The sequence below is a fragment of the Paroedura picta genome, chromosome 3, assembly GCF_049243985.1.
Source record: "Paroedura picta isolate Pp20150507F chromosome 3, Ppicta_v3.0, whole genome shotgun sequence".
NCBI lineage: Eukaryota > Metazoa > Chordata > Lepidosauria > Squamata > Gekkonidae > Paroedura > Paroedura picta.
In genome coordinates this window covers 172,817,198-172,839,769 of record NC_135371.1, presented here as the reverse complement: position 1 = coordinate 172,839,769, position 22,572 = coordinate 172,817,198, and the positions used below count along the sequence as shown (strand labels likewise).

Here is a 22,572-nt window from a genome sequence, read left to right as displayed (position 1 = left end):
CGGCAAAAACTTCCAAACTTGAGGTTGGGTGGTTTGGGTTTTTGAGTGTGTTTTTTTTTCTTCCTTCCCTCCCTGTCTTTCAATTTTTCTCCCCCTTTTTGGCAGGTGGTTGATGGAAACCACATGACAGTTTAGCCCTGAAGTCTTTTTTTTGCTTCCACTCCCCCCCCCCCCCAGTTTGTGTGTGTGTGTGTGTGTGTGTAGCATAAACTCTGTGCCTCATTGAAACCAGCTTGCCTACAAGGGAAGTCAACTCCTGCTCCGTTCCCTCCAGTACAGCCCAGCCTCGTGAAGTGCTTGACACAGCTCTGGTCTGCTGGCAGAAGAGCGGGATTAGGGGAACAGGAGGAGGGAAGGAAGCCCCCAAAAAGAAGAGAAAGGCATCTCCCGGCAGGAGGAAAGGACACAAGGCGCTGGGCCGGAGAAGAAAGCCTGCCCCACGTCGCTGTACCCGGGACTGGATTCGAACCCAGAGGTATTCTTCTTCTGCAGTCTGTCTTGTTCCTTTTCATCCTGCGTCTTCCCTCCTGCATTTCAAGTTTTTGGGCCACCGGCTTTCCCGGCAGTGGAGAAATGATGTCCTTAGGACCACACGGGTATAGGAAAGCTTCCCGGCTTTCTCCCAGAATTAGAACTCGTCTCCCGACTACAGAATTCAGTTCCCCAGGAGAAAACAGCAGCTTTGTGGGGGGGGGGGGGTTGGGGGGAACTGTATGACAATGACCCCTCGCCCCGAAACTCTGCTGTCCTAAGGCTCTGCCCCCAGACCTCCAGGAATCTCCTTCCCTGGAGCTGGCAACCTCACAAGTCCCTGTAGCTTTCACTACACCCCAATCCCAGCGCCGCCTTGCATTGACCGTTCCCTCTCCTGCCCCCCCCCCCATCCCCAATTACAACTCATCGCCCCTGTGTTCTCACCCAGGAACCGAATTCCGCCCCGCTGTTTAAACTCCTACCCTGAAACTAGTTTGTCCCCCAGATTTCTAACCATTAGACACCACTCCCCTCAATTCGGAGCTGGGAACGGCACCCCAGGACCCTGGACGCCAAGACCCTCAATCTGGATGCCCTGAGAAACATTTCCTCTCTCCTCCTACCAAACACAACGAAACGCTGAATTTCTAACCATAAAACACATGTTCTCCGTGTTTGAGGGGGGTTCTAATTGGGTAGGGGGGCGCATAGTTTACGTCCCCCTCCCACACACACACCCCTCCCGTTCTCCCGCCAACTGGGTGGGAATTTTGGGGCTGTTAACAGCTTGCTCTTAACCCCCCCCCCCTCGTTCTCAAGTTTCCGCTTGTTTTATCTGCTGGGCAGCTGGCGTCTGACGCTGTGTGAGAACATGAGAGATTTCTTGCTTGCTTTCCCCTGGAAGAGACTGTGGCATGTCCCTGGGTTTCTTTCCTGTCCGGCAAAGGGAGCTCTGGTGCTCCTACACCAGCCTGGGCTGTAACCCTGCAGGCCGACGGTTCCTTTTTGTCACCGGGCCCTGCCGATTCTTCTAATTATTATCGTGGAGGGATGGCTCAGGCAAAATTCTTCGTCAAAGCGGGCGCTCCCAATGGCCATGTTTTGGGTTCCTTGCAGGGGTAGTCAAATTGTGGTCCTCCAGATGTCCATGGACTACAATTCCCATGAGCCCCTGCCAGCGTTTGCTGGCAGGGGCTCATGGGAATTGTAGTCCATGGACATCTGGAGGACCACAGGTTGACTACTCCTGTGGATGGCGCAGGCTGGCAGCCTTGCCAGGTCTGTGCCCCCTTCCCGCAGCCCCTGGAGGGGGATGGGCAGGCTAGGATGCCAGATCCAGGTCAGAAAACCTCTTGAGGATTTGGGGATGAAGCCTGGGACAGGGACCTCAGTGGCGTACGAGGCCACAAGTCGCCCTCCCCTGCGCCATTTTCTCCAGGGAGAACCAAGGTCTGTCATTTGGAGATGAGCTGGCATTCCAGGGGACCTCCAGGTCCCACCTGGAGGCTGGCACCCCGAGCAGAGGGAGAGATAAATCACCAAGGTGAAGTTGGTGAAGTTCTTGTGCACGCTAACACCATGTGAAGTTGTGCGGCATGCTGGGGGGTTTTCCTGCCTCAGACCCCGGAATTTTTTGGGTGGTCCCTGCACCTAGTCCTCAGCCCCTCTCCCGTCAGCCTAGCGTGAAGAAATGCAGTTAACTGGAGGAGTGCAACCCAGGATGTATTTAGATGACACGTTAGAATCCTACAACCCCAGAGTTGGAAGGGGCCTCCAAGGTCATCTAGTCCAACCCGCGGCAGAATGCAGGAAATGCACAACTGCCTTAATATGCGTGCGTGTTAGAATGTGCCGGAAAAACGGGTGGAACATCTTACATGGGGAGGAGAAGAAACAGCTCGGATCAAGGCCGGCAGAAGATCCTTCCGAATGGGTCTGGGTCTCAGAATCACCTTGGTTTTGTCTGACTAGCTTTCCGTTCCTTGCAGGGCTGCATGTGGTTTGTCCCCCTCTCCTACACAATCTAAAAACTTTGCACTAAGAACGGCCCTAAAAACCATGCAGATCGAGAAAAGGAACATCGCAACGTCATTTCTCCTGCCCTTTAATTTAAACATTTTCAAGCAGGACTAGATCAAGATGGGACGCCATGTGAGGTTAACACAATTTCAGACTGGGGAAGAGCTTTTGTGAGTCACTGCTCCCTGCTCCAGGTAGAAGAAGCAGAGATGAGCTGCTATTTCGTTCCCCACTTTTCACTAGTCTCAAAGCGCCTTACGATCGCTTCCCCTTCCTCTCCCCACAACAGACACCCTGTGAGGTGGGTGAGGCTGAGAGAGCTCAGAGAGAACAGGGCTTCACTGAAGGTCACCCAGCTGGTGGGCGTAGCCAGCATGGTGTAGTGGTTAGGAGGGCAGATTTCTAATCTGGTAAGTCGGGTTTGATTCTACGCTCAACCACATGCAGCGAGCTGGATGACCTTGGGCCAGTCTCAGTGCTGTCACAGCTGTTATCACAGAGCAGTTCTCTCAGAGCTCTCTCAGCCCCACCCACGTCACAGGGTGTCTGTTGTGGGGAGAGAAAGGGAAGGCGAATGGAAGCCTCTTTGGGACTCCTTCTGGTGGAGAAAAGCAGCATACAAGAACCAACTCTTCTAGCTGCATGTGGGAGGGGAATCGAACCCAGCTCTGCAGATGAGAGGCTGCTGGTCTTAACCGCCATACCAAACTGGCTCTTAACTTCTACTCCACGTGAACAGTGACTCAAGAAAGCTCCTCCTCCACCACAAATTGTCTTCAAGCCACTACTGGACTCTTGCCCTTTTCTCCTCGTAAGGACTAGAAACCTTAATAATAACCCTGAACATTGAGGTTCTCTGGAAGTTTAGTTTATCTTTTTTCTGCAGCTCCACAGATTTTTGGCGTGTACCCTGGTCTGCTTGCATGTATGATTCCTGCTGGATGAGATCCACACTGCAGTCCTAAAGAGTTGTGCCCTGGGATTTAGTAGAGTGTAACGGTTTAAGATTGAACTGCAGGGGTTCCTCACCCAGCATCCAGGGCAGTAGGCTGTTTTAGTGTTTGCCACCATCCCATAACCCCCACAGTCCATTCCTATGGAACTGCCTTTTAGCTAGGGATGCCAGCTTCAAGGTGGAGCCTGGGGGTCCCCCATCTCCAGACTGCAGAGATCAGTTCCCCTGGAGAAAAGGGCTGCTTGGGAGGGGGGACTATGTGGCCTTGGACCCCACTGAGGGTCAGGGATGCCAGCCTCCAGGTGGGGCCTGGGGATCCCCTGGAATTCCAGCTCCTCTCCAGACTGCAGAGATCAGTTCCCCTGGAGGAAAGGGCTGCTTGGGAGGGGGGACTCTGTGGCCTTGGACCCCACTGAGGGTCAGGGGGGACTATGTGGCCTTGGACCCCACTGAGGGTCAGGGATGCCAGCCTCCAGGTGGGGCCTGGGGATCCCCTGGAATTCCAGCTCCTCTCCAGACTGCGGAGATCAGTTCCCCTGGAGAAAAGGGCTGCTTGGGAGGGGGGACTCTGTGGCCTTGGACCTCACTGAGGGTCAGGGATGCCAGCCTCCAGGTGGGGTCTGGGGATCCCCTGGAATTCCAGCTCCTCTCCAGACTGCAGAGATCAGTTCCCCTGGAGGAAAGGGCTGCTTGGCAGGGGGGACTCTGTGGCCTTGGACACCACTGAGGGTCAGGGATGCCAGCCTCCAGGTGGGGCCTGGGGATCCCCTGGAATTCCAGCTCCTCTCCAGACTGCAGAGATCAGTTCCCCTGGAGGAAAGGGCTGCTTGGGAGGGGGGACTCTGGGGCCTTGGACCCCACTGAGGGTCAGGGCTGCCAGCCTCCAGGTGGGGCCTGGGGATCCCCTGGAATTCCAGCTCCTCTCCAGACTGCAGAGATCAGTTCCCCTGGAGGAAAGGGCTGCTTGGGAGGGGGGACTCTGTGGCCTTGGACCCCACTGAGGGTCAGGGATGCCAGCCTCCAGGTGGGGCCTGGGGATCCCCTGGAATTCCAGCTCCTCTCCAGACTGCAGAGATCAGTTCCCCTGGAGGAAAGGGCTGCTTGGGAGGGGGGACTCTGTGGCCTTGGACCCCACTGAGGGTCAGGGATGCCAGCCTCCAGGTGGGGCCTGGGGATCCCCTGGAATTCCAGCTCCTCTCCAGACTGCAGAGATCAGTTCCCCTGGAGAAAAGGGCTGCTTGGGGGGGGGGACTCTGTGGCCTTGGACCCCACTGAGGGTCAGGGATGCCAGCCTCCAGGTGGGGCCTGGGGATCCCCTGGAATTCCAGCTCCTCTCCAGACTGCAGAGATCAGTTCCCCTGGAGGAAAGGGCTGCTTGGGAGGGGGGACTCTGTGGCCTTGGACCCCACTGAGGGTCAGGGATGCCAGCCTCCAGGTGGGGCCTGGGGATCCCCTGGAATTCCAGCTCCTCTCCAGACTGCAGAGATCAGTTCCCCTGGAGGAAAGGGCTGCTTGGGAGGGGGGACTCTGTGGCCTTGGACCCCACTGAGGGTCAGGGATGCCAGCCTCCAGGTGGGGCCTGGGGATCCCCTGGAATTCCAGCTCCTCTCCAGACTGCAGAGCTCAGTTCCCCTGGAGAAAAGGGCTGCTTGGGGGGGGGGACTCTGTGGCCTTGGACCCCACTGAGGGTCAGGGATGCCAGCCTCCAGGTGGGGCCTGGGGATCCCCTGGAATTCCAGCTCCTCTCCAGACTGCAGAGATCAGTTCCCCTGGAGGAAAGGGCTGCTTGGGAGGGGGGACTCTGTGGCCTTGGACCCCACTGAGGGTCAGGGATGCCAGCCTCCAGGTGGGGCCTGGGGATCCCCTGGAATTCCAGCTCCTCTCCAGACTGCAGAGATCAGTTCCCCTGGAGGAAAGGGCTGCTTGGGAGGGGGGACTCTGTGGCCTTGGACCCCACTGAGGGTCAGGGATGCCAGCCTCCAGGTGGGGCTTGGGGATCCCCTGGAATTCCAGCTCCTCTCCAGACTGCAGAGATCAGTTCCCCTGGAGGAAAGGGCTGCTTGGGAGGGGGGACTGTGGCCTTGGACCCCACTGAGGGTCAGGGATGCCAGCCTCCAGGTGGGGCTTGGGGATCCCCTGGAATTCCAGCTCCTCTCCAGACTGCAGAGATCAGTTCCCCTGGAGGAAAGGGCTGCTTGGGAGGGGGGACTGTGGCCTTGGACCCCACTGAGGGTCAGGGATGCCAGCCTCCAGGTGGGGCCTGGGGATCCCCTGGAATTCCAGCTCCTCTCCAGACTGCAGAGATCAGTTCCCCTGGAGGAAAGGGCTGCTTGGGAGGGGGGACTCTGTGGCCTTGGACCCCACTGAGGGTCAGGGATGCCAGCCTCCAGGTGGGGCTTGGGGATCCCCTGGAATTCCAGCTCCTCTCCAGACTGCAGAGATCAGTTCCCCTGGAGGAAAGGGCTGCTTGGGAGGGGGGACTCTGTGGCCTTGGACCCCACTGAGGGTCAGGGATGCCAGCCTCCAGGTGGGGCTTGGGGATCCCCTGGAATTCCAGCTCCTCTCCAGACTGCAGAGATCAGTTCCCCTGGAGGAAAGGGCTGCTTGGGAGGGGGGACTGTGGCCTTGGGCCCCACTGAGGGTCAGGGATGCCAGCCTCCAGTTGGGGCCTGGGGATCCCCTGGAATTCCAGCTCCTCTCCAGACTGCAGAGATCAGTTCCCCTGGAGGAAAGGGCTGCTTGGGAGGGGGGACTCTGTGGCCTTGGACCCCACTGAGGGTCAGGGATGCCAGCCTCCAGGTGGGGCCTGGGGATCCCCTGGAATTCCAGCTCCTCTCCAGACTGCAGAGATCAGTTCCCCCGAAGAAAAGGGCTGCTTGGGAGGGGGGACTCTGTGGCCTTGGACCCCACTGAGGGTCAGGGATGCCAGCCTCCAGGTGGGGCCTGGGGATCCCCTGGAATTCCAGCTCCTCTCCAGACTGCAGAGATCAGTTCCCCTGGAGGAAAGGGCTGCTAGGGAGGGGGGACTCTGTGGCCTGGGACCCCACTGAGGGTCAGGGATGCCAGCCTCCAGGTGGGGCCTGGGGATCCCCTGGAATTCCAGCTCCTCTCCTGACTGCAGAGATCAGTTCCCCTGAAGAAAAGGGCTGCTTGGGGGGGGGGACTCTGTGGCCTGGGACCCCACTGAGGGTCAGGGATGCCAGCCTCCAGGTGGGGCCTGGGGATCCCCTGGAATTCCAGCTCCTCTCCTGACTGCAGAGATCAGTTCCCCTGAAGAAAAGGGCTGCTTGGGAGGGGGGACTCTGTGGCCTTGGACCCCACTGAGGGTCAGGGCTGCCAGCCTCCAGGTGGGGCCTGGGGATCCCCTGGAATTCCAGCTCCTCTCCAGACTGCAGAGATCAGTTCCCCTGGAGGAAAGGGCTGCTTGGGAGGGGGGACTCTGTGGCCTTGGACCCCACTGAGGGTCAGGGATGCCAGCCTCCAGGTGGGGCCTGGGGATCCCCTGGAATTCCAGCTCCTCTCCAGACTGCAGAGATCAGTTCCCCTGGAGGAAAGGGCTGCTTGGGAGGGGGGACTCTGTGGCCTTGGACCCCACTGAGGGTCAGGGATGCCAGCCTCCAGGTGGGGCCTGGGGATCCCCTGGAATTCCAGCTCCTCTCCAGACTGCAGAGATCAGTTCCCCTGGAGGAAAGGGCTGCTAGGGAGGGGGGACTCTGTGGCCTTGGACCCCACTGAGGGTCAGGGCTGCCAGCCTCCAGGTGGGGCCTGGGGATCCCCTGGAATTCCAGCTCCTCTCCAGACTGCAGAGATCAGTTCCCCTGGAGGAAAGGGCTGCTTGGGAGGGGGGACTCTGTGGCCTTGGACCCCACTGAGGGTCAGGGATGCCAGCCTCCAGGTGGGGCCTGGGGATCCCCTGGAATTCCAGCTCCTCTCCAGACTGCAGAGATCAGTTCCCCTGGAGGAAAGGGCTGCTAGGGAGGGGGGACTCTGTGGCCTGGGACCCCACTGAGGGTCAGGGATGCCAGCCTCCAGGTGGGGCCTGGGGATCCCCTGGAATTCCAGCTCCTCTCCTGACTGCAGAGATCAGTTCCCCTGAAGAAAAGGGCTGCTTGGGAGGGGGGACTCTGTGGCCTTGGACCCCACTGAGGGTCAGGGATGCCAGCCTCCAGGTGGGGCCTGGGGATCCCCTGGAATTCCAGCTCCTCTCCTGACTGCAGAGATCAGTTCCCCTGAAGAAAAGGGCTGCTTGGGGGGCGGACTCTGTGGCATTATACATACTGAGGTCCCTCCCAGCCCCAAATTCCACCCACTCCGGACTCTTCCCCCAAAGTCTCCCAGTACCGCCTAACCCGGAGCTGGCAACCCTGCTTCACAGTCATGGCTCCTCACCACCCACCGCCTCCTCCTCCATTGGTCTAATCCCCTCTAAGCCACCAAGACGGGACAAATTCCACCGCTTAACAAGAGCTCTTCTGGCCAGAGATTTCCTTTCGTCTGCCCAAAGTCGACCGCCAACCCACCCGTTTTTCTTTTGTCCTCCGACCAGAGATCCCCTCCCCCCTTCCCCGGGGAGGAGACCTTCCTTCATCCTCCCCCAGCCAGCGTCTGACCACAGGACTCCACTTCCTCCCCACAGCCGGGGATAACAACTGAAGGCATTTGTCCCACCCACCCACCCCCAAAAAGCCATCTCCTGCATTACACCCCCCAGACCTTCCTAGATTAGAACCAGCCCCCCCCCCCCCCCGAGATGAGGTTCTGCAATCTCTCTGCCCGTTTCTTTTTTTAAATTTTGGAGCCGAGAGCGGCTGGTCGTTCCGGATGGACTCCGGTGTTCAGCCGCCGGGCCTTTGCCCAAAGTGAGCATGAAACACGAGCGGCGTGGCCTGGAAGAGTTCCTCAAGCGACGCCAGGATAAATGTTTGCAAACGGGGCTGCCGATTCCAGCGGCGTCTCCTGGAGCCTCCGTATCCCGCCCTTGGAAGCCATGACATGGCCGGGGGCCCGAGAGGGATGGGGAGCTTCCTCTCGCTACCCGTCGGATTTCTTGGAGGGAACAAGGTTTGAGTCCGGGGGCCCCCTGAAGACCAATAAGTTGTATCCTGAGTCCAGGCGTTCGTGGGCGAGCAATAGGCAGAAGCTTTGACCCAGAGCCAGCGTGGTGCCGTGGTTAAGAGCATTGGATTCTAATCTGGCGAGCCGTGTTTGACTCCCTGCTCCTCCGCACGCAGCCGCCTCGGGCTAGTCACAGTCCTGTTGGAGCTGTTCTCTCAGAGCCTTTCTGCCAAGGCTCTCTCGGCCCCACCGACACCCCAGGGGGTGCGTTGTGGGCAGAGGAAGGGCAGGCGGTTGCCAGCTGCTTGGAGACTCCTTCGGGAGGAGAAAAGCGGGGTAGGAAAACCGACTCTCCTTCTTCAGAATTAAACTTTGTTGGTCTTCAAGGTGCCCCCGGGCTTCAAACATCATTCTTTGAAGGACTTCTTGCCTGGGGGTTCTCTTAAAAGGCCCTTCCAGTGATATCCCACCCTCCCTTGCGCTTCAGGAGAGAAAAACCCTCTTCCGTGTTCTTGGGGTTGGTTTTTTGTTTTGCGTTTCCCTACAAAGGATAAACTCGGTAGATGCTCCAGGTGCCGGCTGGTTGTCCAACAATCCGGCGTCAGGACGAACCCGCTCTTAAGTAAAACGGCCTGCTTGGCCAGCGGAAAAACCTCGAAGTAAGTTTTTGTCTCCCAGACAAATCTTGGAGAAAAAACAAAGGGGGGGGGTAGCTTTACAAGGATTTCGATGGAGGGAGAGACGTCAGGTCGGGCGGAGGAGAGCTGGCAGCTGCCGTGGACCACGACAGAGGAACGGGCTGTGTGCTCGGAGGAGGGAAAGGGTGCCAAGGCCGGCGGGAAGGCGAGGCAGGGCTCCTGACTCCACTCGCCTCCTCTGAGGTCCAGCAGGCTTGGGCAGGGAGGGCTGGGAAAGTCCCGGGCTCTGAGGCCTCCTGCCAGCTCCTGCCTGGAGGGCCTGCGGTTTCCTCCGCGCTCCGGCTGCTGCGCTGGCAACCATGGCTCCTTGCCCGCCACGGCTTCGCCGGCTCAGCTCCACGCAACCACAGAGGCCCGAGCCACGTGGGCGCCTCCCTGCCGTGGCGTGTGGCAGGACCACAGCGGCCCCCTCCCCCCGCGCCCTCCTCAAATATCTTGGAGGCTTTTCACCCCTGATTAATTTGGGCGTTTTTACGTAGATTAATTTGGGCGTTTTTACGTAGATTAATTTGGGGCCTTTTATGTAGCCGGAGCCGGGCCTGTAGCTGCTTCGACGGCCTTCGGATTTGCTGGCTTCAATTTGTTGGCGGCGCTGGCCTCCAGCTTGGGTTGCCAACCTCCAGGCGAGGCCTGGAGATCCCATTCGTCACCAGGCCCACTTAAACCAACCCTCCTCTGCAAAGCTGGCTGCTTTGGAGGGCGGGTGCCACGGAATTATATCCCACTTAGGACCCACCCCCTCCCCAGGCCCCGCCCTCCCCAGACTCCGCCCCCCCCAATCTCCAGGTATTTCCTAACGCAAAGCCCATCGCAAAACAAGCTCTAGTTGGGAAGGGGGAGGATGCCCTCGAACCTCCAGGTGCCTTCCTGCAGCTTCTTGGTATCTTCGTAGCGTCACTATGATTTTGAATTGTACCGATTCTTATTGTGTGGTCTTCACCCCGTGGATTTTGTTCTTTTATATAACCGTTTATAAACTGTATCCCGTTTTGTATTTTTTTGCCGCTCGTTACCTGGAGGTTGGCAACCTGAAGTCCGGGAACCCGGGGGCTGCGTAGTGCTCTATGGCAGGCCGGTTACACAACAGTCCCTCTTTGGCTTCGCTTTCCCCCAAAAAAACAAGCGTTCCCTGCGAAAAAGCCAGCGACTGGGATGGTGGGACAGCGGCCAATTCGTAGGAGAGGTCAAAGCTGGCTGAGAGAGGAGAGGAGAGGGTCCACGTTTTGGTTCCCGACACTGGAAGGGGGGGTGGGATTGCGGTTGCTGCATTTGGAGTGCCAGAGACAAGCTTAATCTCCTTGCTTCTGTTCGTCAAAAGCAAGATTTGGCCAGGCTCCCAGCCCAGTTCTTGGGGAGGAGCTGGTCCTGGAGGATGAAGCCAAGGAGAGCTTTGCCGTGACGTTCCAGGGAACTGAACGAGTGACTAGATCTGAGACTAGATCCGAGAGCCAGTTTGGTGTAGTGGTTAGGAGTACGGACTTCTAATCTAGTGAGCCGGGTTCAATTCTGCACTCCCCCACATGCAGCCAGCTGGGTGACCTTGGGCTAGTCACAGTCCTGATAAAGCTGTTCTGACCGAGCAGGAATATAAGAACCAACTCTTCTTCTTCTTCTTCTTCTTCTTCTTCTTCTTCTTCTTCTTCTTCTTCTTCTTCTTCTTCTTCTTCTTCTGTAATCTCAGAGCTCTCTCAACCACTTTGAGACTCCTTTGAGTAAAGTGGCATATAAGAACCAACTCTCGGCCTCACCCTCCTCACAGAGTGTCTGTTGTGGGCAGAGGAAAGGGAAGGCAAATGTAAGCCACTTTCGGGTAGAGAAATGTGGCATATAAGAATCAACTCTCCTTCTTCTTCTTCAGTAATCTCAGGGCTCTCTCAGCCTCCCCTCCCTCACAGGGTGTCTGTTGTGGGGAGAGGAAAGGGAAGGCGATGGGAAGCCGCTTTGAGACTCCTTCGGGTAGAGAAAGCAGCATATAAGAACCAACTCTTCTTCTTCAAATAGCCAGATTCTACCCCCCCCCCCCCGAGTGCAGGGGAGCCAACCTCCAGGTTGCACCTGGAGAGCTCTCATTGTTACAATTTGCAGACTCTCCCCAAAGCCTAGAACCTGAGGGCAATGAATGAGGCTCAGGACGAGGGAGGGGGAAGCCTACTTTATAAATGGCGATTAAAATGTGGAATTCCCTGGCGGAGGATACAGTGTCATCTAGTCCAACCCCCTGAAGCATGCAGGAAATTCACACCGTCCTGCCCACCGACAGTGACCCCAGTTCCATGCCCTGATGATGCTCATCCCCCCCAAAAAAACCAGAATCCATGATCAGCCTGGCCTGGAGGAAATTTGCCTCCCGGAACCCGAAGTGACAATCGGCATTTCCCCGGGCATGCAAGAAAGGGCTTGTTGGGGCGGTATGTTGCAGAATGAACTGCTGGTCTGTTGCTGTTGATCGTGACGCAGAACCCAAGATTACCGATGGGGCCGGCAGCTTGGAGTACAGGGTGGTGGTGAGGTGTGTGCAGGTGGCTGTGTAGTGCCATCAAGTCACAACTAAGTGGAGAGAAGGAGGTTGAGAGGGGACATGATAGCCCTCTTTAAGTATTTGAAAGGTTGTCACTTGGAGGAGGGCAGGATGCTGTTTCTGCTGGCTGCAGAGGAAAGGACACGCAGTAATGGGTTTAAACTACAAGGACAATGATATAGGCTAGATATCAGGAAAAAAACAACAGTCAGAGTAGTTCAGCAGTGGAATAGGCTGCCTAAGGAGGTGGTGAGCTCCCCCTCACTGGCAGTCTTCAAGCAAAGGTTGGATACACACTTTTCTTGGATGCTTTAGGATGCTTAGGGCTGATCCTGCGTTGAGCAGGGGGTTGGACTAGATGGCCTGTGTGGCCCCTTCCAACTCTATGATTCTATGATCCTGCGTTGAGCAGGGGGTTGGACTAGATGGCCTGTATGGCCCCTTCCAACTCTATGATTCTATGATTCTAAGTGACGGAAGGCCTGTAGGTCTATCAAGGCAAGAGACAGTCAGAGGAGGTTAGCTGGCTGCTAAGGGCTTTGAGGGGGGACTATATGATAGTATATCCCACCGAAGCCCCTTCCCTCCCCAAACCTCCTACTCCTTCAGGGTCCCCCCTTCCCAAATCTCTGGGGCCCATTCCGCACAAGAATCAATGTGGCCAATTGTGTACAGTAAGCAATCACGGAATTTAAAATAGTGGAATTCAGCGTTATGTGTACCTGCTTTTGTAGTTGAATTCAGTAGCGTTGCAATTGTTTCCCACAGGTTTCCGGTCTCGCCAAAAATCGCTAGAAAGGAAGCGATTTTTTTCTGTGCTTTGTCCTGCCCCTGGCCGTCACTCAAACGAACAGCCAATGGGTGGCCGTTATCATGCTCCCGAAAAGCCCCTTTCCCTTTAAGACAGGTTGTAAAAAAACACACACACATTGCAATGAATCTGCGTTGATTCGTTGCAAGAAGAGACCCATCTAGCTGGCAGGTGGTGTATGAGCTGGTGATTCATCATTGCCATGCTCCCCCCGAGTGAAACCCCCCACTGTGCACGGGCACGATTTTCGGCCGAAAATAAAGGGAACTTGCAAACGGGGCTGTGTTGTGCTTGGTGACTTAAAGCGGCTCTGTGTAGGGACTGCAGCCGGAGAAGCTTTGCTGGGTGAATGAAGGCTCGCCGGTTCGTTGCTCTCCGCTCACTCTGAGAAAAATAAATGGCGAACGCTTCGCCGGAAGATCAGAGGAGAGAGCCAGGGGGTGGGACTTTGCTGAAACCGCAACAATGGTAATGCACAGAACTTTTTCGCTAGTGTTGCAGATTGGTTGCAAAAGTGTAGCGCTTTCCGGAGGGAGAATCCACTTTTTGGGATTTCCCTGAAAGCGCTACAACGAAGCGCTTTTTGCGGATCAGTTTCAGGAGTGTGGCAGATTGTATACAACGTTGTGCATAACTGCATTTTAGTAGCAATTACAATTTGCCACACTCCTGCTACAATAAACCTGTGCGGAATGGGCCTGGGTTTTTCCCAACCTGGATCTGGCCACACTAAGGCGAGACCATAATCCAGCCCTGACCGGCCGGCCCACCGTCAACGGCTCTGGATTTCCTAACTCCGCAGGGATTCCGGCCCCTTCCTTTCTCGCTTGACCTCTGCCACCGAGGCTGTCTCTGCAGAGGCACAAAGCCCGTCCCACGCTCCAGATGCATCCGCCACTCCCAGACTGGGCCACGGGGGGGGACCTCTTCCCCTCCTCCTGCCTTGGCAAGATCTGAAGGCAGCAGGCTTCGGGAAAGCCAGCACAGAGCAAAGGTTAGGCCTGCTGGTCCTCTGGGGGACGGCTCCGAGAATCACAGCAGGCCTCTGGGATGCAGCTGTCCCTTCCTCTGGGGAAGATGGCATCTTGGAGGCTGGCATCCCTGACCCTCAGTGGGGTCCAGGGCCACAGAGTCCCCCCTCCCAAGCAGCCCTTTCCTCCAGGGGAACTAATCTCTGTAGTCTGGAGAGGAGCTGGAGTTCCAGGGGATCCCCAGGCCCCCCCTGGAGGCTGGCATCCCTGACCCTCAGTGGGGTCCAAGGCCACAGAGTCCCCCCTCCCAAGCAGCCCTTTCCTCCAGGGGAACTGAGCTCTGCAGTCTGATCTCTGCAGTCTGGAGAGGAGCTGGAATTCCGGGGGATCCCCAGGCCCCACCTGGAGGCTGGCATCCCTGACCCTCCGTGGGGTCCAAGGCCACAGAGTCCCCCCCTCCCAAGCAGCCCTTTTCTCCAGGGGAACTGATCTCTGCAGTCTGGAGAGGAGCTGGAATTCCGGGGGATCCCCAGGCCCCACCTGGAGGCTGGCATCCCTGACCCTCAGTGGGGTCCAAGGCCACAGAGTCCCCCCCTCCCAAGCAGCCCTTTTCTCCAGGGGAACTGATCTCTGCAGTCTGGAGAGGAGCTGGAATTCCAGGGGATCCCCAGGCCCCACCTGGAGGCTGGCATCCCTGACCCTCAGTGGGGTCCAAGGCCACAGAGTCCCCCCCTCCCAAGCAGCCCTTTTCTCCAGGGGAACTGAGCTCTGCAGTCTGGAGAGGAGCTGGAATTCCAGGGGATTCCCAGGCCCCACCTGGAGGCTGGCATCCCTGACCCTCAGTGGGGTCCAAGGCCACAGAGTCCCCCCTCCCAAGCAGCCCTTTTCTCCAGGGGAACTGATCTCTGCAGTCTGGAGAGGAGCTGGAATTCCGGGGGATCCCCAGGCCCCACCTGGAGGCTGGCATCCCTGACCCTCAGTGGGGTCCAAGGCCACAGAGTCCCCCCTCCCAAGCAGCCCTTTCCTCCAGGGGAACTGATCTCTGCAGTCTGGAGAGGAGCTGGAATTCCAGGGGATCCCCAGGCCCCACCTGGAGGCTGGCATCCCTGACCCTCAGTGGGGTCCAAGGCCACAGAGTCCCCCTTCCAAGCAGCCCTTTCCTCCAGGGGAACTGATCTCTGCAGTCTGGAGAGGAGCTGGAATTCCAGGGGATCCCCAGGCCCCACCTGGAGGCTGGCATCCCTGACCCTCAGTGGGGTCCAAGGCCACAGAGTCCCCCTTCCAAGCAGCCCTTTCCTCCAGGGGAACTGATCTCTGCAGTCTGGAGAGGAGCTGGAATTCCAGGGGATCCCCAGGCCCCACCTGGAGGCTGGCATCCCTGACCCTCAGTGGTGTCCAAGGCCACAGAGTCCCCCCTCCCAAGCAGCCCTTTCCTCCAGGGGAACTGATCTCTGCAGTCTGGAGAGGAGCTGGAATTCCAGGGGATCCCCAGGCCCCACCTGGAGGCTGGCATCCCTGTTCTGCACCTAAGACCAGCCCCCTCCCACTGAGCCACGGCTGCTCCAGGGGAGAGGACGACCTGTCCAGGATCCCGGGCTCTGCAATGAGACTGGGTGGGAGCAGCGCTCTGGGTGTGACCCGGCCTGTAATCCTGAACACTCATATGAAGGCTGCTATTGTCGGCTTCGGGGGCGTGGGGGGGGGGAGTGGTGCTGCGGGTTCGGTAGAGATGCCAAGCGCCTCGGCAGAAGAGGCTCCAGCCTCCTGTAATTGTTGGCTGCAGCGCGGGCCCTGTGCAGCTTTTCCTGGAAGCGGTTCGCCTGCCTCCTGCCTGCCCGCCCCTGGAGGAGAAAGGGATCCTGCCGACCGTCCCCTTCTTGGCTCCGTCCTGAGGCTCAGCCGACCGCAGCTGCCTGGCAGAAACGGCCGATACAGCCCAAGGAGGGTGGCCAATCCTAAGTGAAGTGATTCCTGGAGATGGGGTGGGTGGATCAGGGGACTCTGTGGCCTCGGACCCCACTGAGGGTCAGGGATGCCAGCCTCCAGGTGGGGCCTGGGGATCCCCTGGACTTCCAGCTCCTCTCCAGACTGCAGAGATCAGTTCCCCTGGAGAAAAGGGCTGCTTGGGAGGGGGACTCTGTGGCCTTGGACCCCACTGAGGGTCAGGGATGCCAGCCTCCAGGTGGGGCCTGGGGATCCCCTGGAATTCCAGCTCCTCTCCAGACTGCAGAGCTCAGTTCCCCTGGAGGAAAGGGCTGCTTGGGAGGGGGGACTCTGTGGCCTTGGACCCCACTGAGGGTCAGGGATGCCAGCCTCCAAGTGGGGCCTGGGGATCCCCTGGAATTCCAGCTCCTCTCCAGGCTGCAGAGATCAGATCCCCTGGAGGAAAGGGCTGCTTGGGAGGGGGACTCTGTGGCCTTGGACCCCACTGAGGGTCAGGGATGCCAGCCTCCAGGTGGGGCCTGGGGATCCCCTGGAATTCCAGCTCCTCTCCAGACTGCAGAGGTCAGTTCCCCGGGAGGAAAGGGCTGCTTGGGAGGGGGGACTCTGTGGCCTTGGACCCCACTGAGGGTCAGGGATGCCAGCCTCCAGGTGGGGCCTGGGGATGCCCTGGAATTCCAGCTCCTCTCCAGACTGCAGAGATCAGTTCCCCTGGAGGAAAGGGCTGCTTGGGAGGGGGGGGGGACTCTGTGGCCTTGGGCCCCACTGAGGGTCAGGGATGCCAGCCTCCAGGTGGGGCCTGGGGATCCCCTGGAATTCCAGCTCCTCTCCAGACTGCAGAGATCAGTTCCCCTGGAGGAAAGGGCTGCTTGGGAGGGGGGGACTCTGTGGCCTTGGACCCCACTGAGGGTCAGGGATGCCAGCCTCCAGGTGGGGCCTGGGGGTCCCCTGGAATTCCAGCTCCTCTCCAGACTGCAGAGATCAGTTCCCCTGGTGGAAAGGGCTGCTTGGGAGGGGGGACTCTGTGGCCTTGGACCCCACGGAGGGTCAGGGATGCCAGCCTCCAGGTGGGGCCTGGGGATCCCCTGGAATTCCAGCTCCTCTCCAGACTGCGGAGATCAGTTCCCCTGGAGGAAAGGGCTGCTTGGGAGGGGGGGACTCTGTGGCCTTGGACCCCACTGAGGGTCAGGGATGCCAGCCTCCAGGGGGGCCTGGGGATCCCCTGGAATTCCAGCTCCCCTCCAGACTGCAGAGCTCAGTTCCCCTGGAGGAAACTGGAGAGGGGATTCTGTGTCCTTGGGCCCACCGTGGTCTCTGTCCTCCCCAGCCTCCATCCTCAAACCTCCTGGAGTTTCCCAACCCAGATGTGGTAACCTTACCCCCCCCCCATACCCCCCACAGTAGCCTAGCCCGACCGAGGTTCATCTATCTCCAGCGTTGCTTGCTGTCAGGTCTGTTCACAAATGGAGAATCTGACGGCACAACCTCCATCAGTAGTTGTGTCCGTTTGTGTGTGTGTGTTTCTGTGTGTGTGAGAGAGAGTGCGCCGAGGGGTTGCACAAGCCCGTGACATCAGCCCTGCTTCCTTACAGTAAGTGAACAAGGGCAGGGCGCCCGTCCAAGTTAGTCACCATGATCTCACCTCTCCCAAAACGCTGCCATCTGGAGCTGAGGGCCTGACTACAATTTTCCAGGCCTGAAAACTTGGGGGAACGGGCCGGGAACATCGGTGATGTACACACATGTGAAGGGGGGAACCTTGCCAGCGTTACCATGGGGGACCCTCCTAACCGTGACCGAGCAGAGCCGCTCCAGGGGGCAAGGGACCGTGATCTGTGACCGCCGGAGGCCAGAAGGCAGGCAAAAATAACTGCAAAATTACAGGCCTGATCTTAGGCCTGCACAATTACAGGATGCTTGCCGGAGACCTGAAGCCAGCCCAAGGACTATTTTTGCTGGAAGAACGGCACGCTTCTATAGCTACAGAATGTTCCGATGGGCTTTAAGGAACAACTTGCCGCTGGGGAATCTTGGATGGCCATTCCCACTCATCTGTCTTCACAAGAGCCCTCAAGGGTTGCCACCTCTGGGTAGGGAAAGACCTGGAGACTTTGGGCGTGAACCCGGGAGCCGGAGGGATATGGGGCGGGAGAATCTCCTGGAATTAGAAGAAGAAGAAGGAGAAGAGTTGGTTCTTATATGCCGCTTTTCCCTACCCGAAGGAGGCTCAAAGCGGCTTACATTCGCCTTCCCTTCCTCTCCCCACAACAGACACCATGTGAGGGAGGGGAGGCTGAGGGAGCCCTGAGATTACTAAAGAAGACGAAGAGTTTGTTCTTATTTGCCGCTTTTCTCTACCCGAAGGAGTCTCAAAGCAGCTTACATTCGCCTTCCCTTCCTCTCCCCACAACAGACACCCTGTGGGGTGGGTGAGGCTGAGAGAGCCCTGATATTCCTGCTCGGTCAGAACAGTTTTATCAGTGCCGTGGCGAGCCCAAGGTCACCCAGCTGGCTGCATGTGGGGGAGCGCAGAATCGAACCTGGCATGCCAGATTAGAAGTCCGCACTCCTAACCACTACACCAAACTGGCTCTCATCTCCAGAATACAAATTCAGGAGGTTCGCCATGTTGTTCTGAAGCAACAGAACAAAATCTGAGTCCAGGGACACCTTGAAGACCAACCTGGAGTTTGCAACAGCCCCTGGCTCTGAATCCCGATTTCTCCCCCTCTCTATGATCTCGCTGACCTGCTAAGGGAGCACAGTAGCGCCCAGTGGGAAGAAAGGACGGATAGCTAAGGAGATGGATTAGTTCATTCCCTTTCCAGTTGGCCTTCTGCTCAAAGGTTGGGGGCGGCTTGTGTTCACAGTTGGCCGGCCTTCCGTGAAACAAGATGAGACAGCTGCCCGGGGCGGAAGATCTTAGGTGATTCTCATCTTTGACGTGAAAATCGGGACTTGCTGCCAAGATTCTCCGGGCAATTTACAGCATTAAAAAAAAAAATTTTTTTAACTTGACAGACACAAGGAGGAGGAGAGATAGAGATGAGAGAAGCAAATTAAGGTGGCCAAATGGGGAAATTTCTGGAGATTTGTGGACTTTGCCTGTGGAGGGGATGGGAGGGGATGCCGTAGACCAGCCAAACTGTGGCTCTCCGGATGTCCATGGACTCCAATTCCCATGAGCCCCTGCCAGCATGACAAGTTGGCAGGGGCTCATGGGAATTGTAGTCCATGGACATCTGGAGAATCAATTTGGCCATCCCTGCATAGACTATCCCCCAGAGCTGCCCTATTCTCTGGGGCAGCTGATCTCTGTTTTTCGGAGACCAGGTTGTCTTTAGGGTCCTGAACATTGCAGTAACAAATAATTAGAGAAACATGGAGATGACAACTCTGGTCCCATATTCATTCGGACAACACTGTCCTCAGACCTAACAACACCAGACGTACCTTCTCAGGTTCGTTCACTCGTTCGTCTTCCGACGCAATAGATGCCATCCAGCGTCAGCAGGGTGTAAACTGCACGGAGCTTTTATTCCAGCCCCAGATCGATTCAGTCCCTGCCCTCTACACAGAATGCGATTTCCGTTTGGATTTGGGGCGATTTTAATTTTCCTTCTGCAGCAAGAAGGATTGATCCGGAGTGACCCTACCTTTATTGTGCCATATCTGAGACTGCTGTTAATCCTGAATAAAGAAAGCTCCGTGGTAGAGAACCTCTGATAGGCTACACCTGGTCATGTGACACGCTTGCCTTAAAGGAAAAGCCCCTAACTTCTCTCAACTTCTGTCGGTCCTGGATTTTTCCTCCCTCCTTTGCCTTTTTCGATCCTCTCCCCCTCCCCTCCAAGAAAAGAAAGAGGCTCCCTGCTTGGCTACTCCCCCCCCTTCAAGAAAAGAAAGAAATAGCCCCCCCACCTTCTGAGCCTCCCTAACCATGTGCAGAAGACTTTCCTGTTTCAATGGGGGGGGGGGAGAGGAAGACCCGAGTTCAAAGCGATCTGAATTCAACAGGATTGACAATGGAATAAAGAAAGTAAGTGCAGACTCTGCCCAGGACTCCCTTCCGCTCTCTACACTGGGCAAGAGAATGAGCATAAATCTGACTTTTGCAACCTCCCCAAAACAGCATGAGAACTTTTAAATCTTTCAGGTCACTCCGTTGTTGACCTGAGAGTGGCCGTCCTCAGAGAAGCTGCAAGAGGACATTGCACTGGGAGATCGCTGAACTCGAGTTCATTCATGAGTTCCCCCGCCCAGAGCTCAACAAGGACATGGGATTCTTATCTCACCGCAGGCGCTAATTTGATGCCCCCGTAGCATTTCCCCTCTGCTGTAATCAGACACCAGTTTGGTGGAGTGGTTGGGAGTGCGAGCCGGGTTCAATTCTGCACTCCCCACATGCAACCAGCTGGGCTCTCCATGGCACTGATAAAGCTGTTCTGACCAAGTAGGAATATCAGGGCTCACCCACCTCACAGGGTGTCTGTTGTGGGGAGAGGAAAGGGAAGGCGACTGTCAGCCGCTCTGAGACTCCTTCGGGTAGAGAAAAGCAGCATATAATAACCAACTCTCCTTCTTCAGTAATCTCAGGACTCTCTCAGCCTCACCCACCTCACAGGGTGTCTGTTGTGGGGAGAGGAAAGGGAAGGCGACTGTAAGCCCCTTTGAGACTCCTTTGGGTAGAGAAAAGCGGCATATAAGAACCAACTCTTCTTCTTCTTCAGTAATCTCAGGGCTCTCTCAGCCTCCCCTCCCTCACAGGGTGTCTGTTGTGGGGAGAGGAAAGGGAAGGCAACTGTTCTTCAATTACAGTATGCAATCTTCCTTTGCATTCGTCATAATATCCCTCTTACCTTCTGACTAAGATAAAAAGATGCAGAAGTTCCTATTCAACGTGTCTGACAAAGGGAACATTTGACTCTTGGAAGCTTATGGCCTGAAACCCTTGAAGGATCTCTCCTTACAATTTTAACAAACCCCACCCAGCACAAAACTGACCAGCAAGGAGTGACCAACCATGGCGTACAATGTGGACTGGTGGCTGGTGGAGAAGCACCCCTTGTGGAGCAGGAAAACCATGGTGGGGAATCTGAGGAAATCATACTTTTAAATAACCGCCTTATGAACGAAGCAATGAATCATAGAATCATAGAATCCTAGAATCACAAAGTTGGAAGGGGCCAGACAGGCCATCTAGTCCAACCCCCTGCTCAACACAGGATCAGCCCAAAGCATCCTAAAGCATCCAAGAAAAGTGTGCATCCAACCTTTGCTTGAAGACTACCAGTGAGGGGGGAACTGGAACAAAACCACTCTCAGAAAACCCGGAAGAACTGCAAGTAGTAAGTGAACGGAGCACAGAAGAGAGGAAAAATCCACGCAGAGCGAAAAAGAAAGCCCAATGCATCCCTGCAGTGAACGTGGAGAAAATTGCAGAATGTTCCCCCCCGACGGGAATACACGGAAAAAATGAAGGAAAACACCGATGCGAAAAAAGCCTAAAAGGCTAGTAGGCCTGAATCAGCCCATTTACCACCAGTCACCCTGAACTGTCTGGAATACGAGAGCCGGAGCCAGACAGGAAAAAAAGCCACCAAAGTATTTTTTAGCAGTACAGGGAGGGAAAAACTGAGGCAAGGCAGGAGGAGGAGGAAAGGCGTGGGGCTGAAAACGACATTGGTTGAAGAATCCCCGCTGAGATTGTTCAGCCGACGGCAGAACCCTTGACGGAGTAACCACAGAGAAGGTTGCGTTTGAATTAGCAACTATAGAGACCCCCCCCCCAATTATTTCAATTTATTTATTTATATTTATAACCATCACTCCCAGGCCAAGCCTGCTAGAAGCGGTTTACAGTAACATCCCAATAAAACAGATAAAATAAATCCCCAGATGGCATAGGCCATCTAATTCCTTCCCCCCTCCAGGGAGAGGGAGGCTCTCTGAGGAGGGACCCGTGATCTTCTGACCCCCGGGCTCAACTGAATGGCTAGTGGAAAAGCTACACATTGCAGGCCCTGTGGACCTGTGACACTCCAGCAGGGCCCTTAGGAGTTCTGGGAGCCCACTCCACAAGGTTGGGGCCAGGACCGAGAAGGCCCTGGCCCTCGTTGAGGCCAGGTGCATCTCTTGCAGGCCGGGGACCACCAGCAGGTTCATATCTGCAGAGGAAAAGGCCCTGCAGGGGGCATAAGGAGACAATGGAATGCACAAAGATAAGACAAAGTTGTGTCTCTGTATTTATGAGTATGCCAAATTCGGAGGCTATTGTGCCATAACAATGCCACAGCCGACAATAGGTAGATGCAGCCCTGGTCTCTCATCAAGAGAGAGGGTGATTTCCAGAGGCTGCCGAGAGGCTGGTCCCACAATCCCTCCCCACACCTCACTCTCCCTGGACTTTGTCCCCAATCCTTCCAGAAATTTCCCATCCTGGAGCTGGCATATTTAGGGCAGGGTGTGAGGCTGCCATTGTCCGGACTGGTACAATGCTGGACTTGCATCACCCTTGCCGAGTTTGGAAAAATGGTGTGGGGGGGGATCGCAAAGGCCAGGATCCCCCCTCTGCCTTCCCCGAGGAGTCCGAGGAACTCCGAAACAAACAAGGGCTCTTTTTTCGGTCTCCGGCAACCCTGCCGAGAGACTCCGTGCCCCACGCAGTTTCCCTCTTCGAGCCGGAAAGCCGTCGTCCTCTCCGCTGACATTTCAGGACGCCTCGCCCACCTTGGCACAGCCCGAGCGACGTGACAGAGGCTTCTTGGCCTGCTCCGACTGAGCCCTGGCCTGAATGCCGGACAGCGAGGCCCAGCTGGAAGCTGTGGGTCTGACACATCTCTGGTGGGCCGGGCCGGCGGGCCGAGAGCCAGACGGTTTGTTCGGCCCCTGGATCCTGGGCCAGGATCTGAAATCTCCCTCGCACAGTCAGTTGTGCCAAGAGCATTCGGTCGAGCGTGCTTCCTGCTGTTAACTCATCACTGGCTTTCTGGACGATCGGCAGGGCTGTATTCTCCCCCCGCTCTCTTCCAGGGGCCGCAAACCGCCCAGAACCTCTACGTGGTCCTGGGTTCAAGTGGCGCCCAGGTCTTGTGAGCCTGATTCCCAAACCAAATTGTTATGGTGGCCAC

At 56.8% G+C, this 22,572-nt stretch overlaps 1 protein-coding gene across 1 annotated transcript in view; it reads left to right on the top strand.

Annotated features, from left to right (window-relative positions):
* The first annotated feature begins 215 nt into the window (after positions 1 to 215).
* Positions 216 to 22,572, top strand: part of BGN (biglycan) — a 38,084-nt gene continuing 15,727 nt past the window's right edge. The window contains exon 1 of the mRNA XM_077329670.1: positions 216 to 475. The gene's annotated coding sequence lies outside the window, so the exon portion shown is untranslated. The remainder of the gene's footprint in view (positions 476 to 22,572) is intronic.